The sequence below is a fragment of the Microcaecilia unicolor genome, chromosome 1 (genome assembly GCF_901765095.1).
Source record: "Microcaecilia unicolor chromosome 1, aMicUni1.1, whole genome shotgun sequence".
NCBI classification, from domain to species: domain Eukaryota; kingdom Metazoa; phylum Chordata; class Amphibia; order Gymnophiona; family Siphonopidae; genus Microcaecilia; species Microcaecilia unicolor.
Genome location: NC_044031.1, coordinates 424,561,996 through 424,565,751, shown reverse-complemented (window position 1 = coordinate 424,565,751; position 3,756 = coordinate 424,561,996).

The window sequence follows — 3,756 nt, the reverse complement described above, 5'->3', positions numbered from 1 at the left end:
ACAATAATTACATTCAGAGAAGATATATCTAAGGCATTTCATCATTTTTATTCTAATTTATACCAATCGGAATCCCACAACACTCATGATATGGTAGAAAAATTTCTATCTTCAATTGAGAGACCACAGTGGTCGGAGAATGATATTAAATCTCTCCAGGAACAGATTACAGAACAAGAGCTCTTCAATGCAATTAGGGACACCCCCAATAGGAAAACTCCAGGACCTGATGGGATTCCAATAGAGTTCTATAAATTGTTTAAAAATGATCTCTCTCATAATCTCTTACCTCTATTTAATTCCATATCTCCTGATAATGTATCGCACAGTTTATTTTCTGAAGCAATTATTACTGTAATACCTAAACCAAACAAAGACCCTATGTTAGTTCCTAATTAATATCCTATTTCCCTCTTAAATGTGGGCTACAAACTTTATGCTAAAATCTTAGCAAACAGAATTAAAAAAATAATCTCAAAAATCATTCACCCTAATCAAGTTGGCTTTATGCCAGGTAGGTTCATCAGTGACAACGCGCCTCTCTTTCTACACGTTTCTCACTTGGCTGCTTCTTATCATAGACCTTTAGAAGCCCTCTCTCTAGATGTGGAGAAAGCCTTTGATAGGGTTGAATGGAATTACCTATTCTCAACTTTGGAATGGTTTGGATGTCCCCCTGAATTTCTCAGTAAAAGAAAAACACTATATGCTAATCCTATAGCCAGAGTTATCACAAATAACACATTGTCAGACAGAATCATTCTCAAGCGTGGTACTAGACAAGGTTGTCCCCTTTCTCCTTATCTCTTTAATATAGCACTTGAACCTCTCCTAATCACAATAAGGGCTCATTCTCCTATAAAAGGTATTGTTTTTAGAGATATTGAAGTCAAGTGTTCGGCTTATGCTGCTGATGTTTTATTATATCTCTCTGATCCCTATAATTCAATACCTGAACTTCTTCAAGTTATTAATACATTTTCCTACTTTTCTGGCTACAAAATCAATCAACAAAAGACAGCGCTTCTTCCGCTCAATTCTTATGCTCTTCCTGATATTGCATTCTCCTTTAATTTAGTTTGGGCTAAACCAAAAATTAGATATCTAGGAATTGACCTATATACTTCATTTACTGATACCATTCAATATAATGCTGATGCAGTTCTTAACTTCCTCAAGCTATTATTACATTCTTGGCATCCTCTCTTTCTCTTTCATGGTGGGGTCGCCTTGAAACTATTAAAATGATATCTCCTAAAATTAACTACATCCTTAGTATGCTCCCTATAATGTTTCCGTCCTTTTATTCTCAATTAGATAAGTTGCTCAGTAGCTTTTTATGGAAGAATAAACCGTCAAAAATAGCCATTAGGAAACTCAAAAGCACTAAAGATGCTGGAGGTGTATTATTCCCAGACTTTCTCAACTATCATAAATCCTTTATCTCTCAACAAGGCTGCAACTGGATATTTCAAAAGACTGATTATAAACCAGTGTGGTAACTTTTGAAGAACTTATGGTGTATCCATTTACACTACCAATGTTACTTTTCTCCACTTCCTTACCATCTCAGAAAATAGACTCTGTAATCACTGCTACGGTTAAATCACTTTTGGAAATAGATAAACTACTTACTCTACCTCTTTCGTCATCTCTCCACATGTCACTACAGTATAACTCATATATACTGATAAATAAACTCCCTTTCTACTGGAAGGAATGGATTGCCAAGGGAATTTGGATTCTCTCAGATATAATCAATGATAATAAGTCTTTTAGACCTTTTTCAGAATTAGTAGAAAAATTCTCTCTGCCACCTTCTGCTTATTTCAAATGCTTACAGCTAACTCACTGTATCACTGCCTCACCTGTATTTTCTCACCTGTCATGCCAGTTACCTTCTCTTTATACCACTGCACAGTCTTTACTTATAGAAGGTCACACTGCATCAAAATTATATAAAATGTTAACAAAATCAACGTACAATTTCAATGTGGCGCTTCAAAATAACTGGCAAACGGACACAGGACATGTTCTCGATGAAGAACAATGGTTTATTTCTGGTCGAAGGTACTGAAACCCTTATCCTCTGCATCGATGCTCCAGTCTATGTATTTCTTATGTCATACAGTCAATTGGACACCTCGTAAGTTGGCGAGAGTTGGTCTTCGCCCTTCAGATAAATGTTGGCATTGCTCCCAAAAAATTGGCACTCTACTTCATGTGCTATATGAGTGTGAGCATGTCTTCAAGTTTTGGCAAACCATCTGGTCTATTATACAAAAGATCTTATCATTGAACTGGGTATTATCATCCTCGATAATAATTTTCAAATCTTGCTCATAGCCACTAAATCTTACAATCCCACAAGCCAGGTTATTGGATATTTTACTTACTATAGCCCCAAAACACGTATTACTTAACTGGAAATCTGCACATCTGCTTAATCTTCACTTCTGCTGGAATTCAGTTCTACAATATCAAAAACTTGAATTTTCTATAGCAGAGAAACAGCATACAATACTCTCTAAAAAGAAAATTTGGGATCCTCTGGAACAATATTTACAAACTCTTTAAGATATGTTGTAGTTCAACCAATATATTGGAAAAAATATTCTATTTTCACTACATGATTGAATGATATTATACTGCATAATAACAATGTTCTCCTTTATCACCTTTTGTATTACATATTTGTGTTACTTTTCATTTGTATTTTCCTAAAATTCAATAAAATTATATTGCAAAAAATAAAACAAAACTACTTAGTAGCTTCATTGCATGCCTCCTAGTCCTAGTATTTTTGGAAAAAGTAAACAAGCAATTCACTTTTACCTGTTCCACTCCACTCAGTATTTTATAGATCTATAAAATTAGAAAAACGTTAGAGGAACTTATAAGAAGAAGAAATACAAGAACAAATGTCACTTAACAGTCAGCCTGCAACTGTGAAAAAGCTGCAGAGGAAACTGAAGTAGGAGAAATCATTCACCATCAACCACAGACATCTCTTAGTCAATAGCGCAAAGAGCAAAGAAGATCAAGAACTGGACAGTACCTGGAAAAGACCAACTGCATGGTTTCTGGCTCAAATATCTGACCAGTTTATATCCAGGAAAAGCTGAACAGTTCGACAGCATACTTCAAGGAGGCAGATTGAAGACTGGTTGACAACTTGGAAGACATACTTACTGCAAAAACACCCAGCGAAAGGGACAGTCCCACACGACTACAGGCCAGTAATCTGTCTGCCAAGAATGTTCAAACTGCTGACAGGAATAATAACGGTCACAATCTAAAACTACTTGGAAAGAAACAGTTTGCTTTCAGTGGAACAAAAAGGAAACTGTTGAAACACCAGAGCTATCAATTACCCCAGATCTCTCTCTAAAAGCTGAATATACATCCAAGGTTTTGGGTGTTATTTTGGACACCACTCTTTCTTTTGAACCACACATCAATCATGTTGCTCTGATTGTTTTTTCAAGCTTCAGCAACTGCAAAATGTCCAACATTACTTTAATGAAAGGCATTGTATTTTATTAGCCCAGGCTTTTATTCTATCACACCTGGACTATTGTAATAGTCTTTTTCTTCTCTCTCAAATAAATTATGCACTGAGCTTCAGCTGCTGCAGAATATGGCTTCTAGGATTATTTTTCATCTGAAAAAGTTTGACAGTGTAACTCCTTCATTGATTATTCTTCACTGGCTCCCAGTTCAAGCACATATTTTTTTTCAAACTGGCTTGTCTGT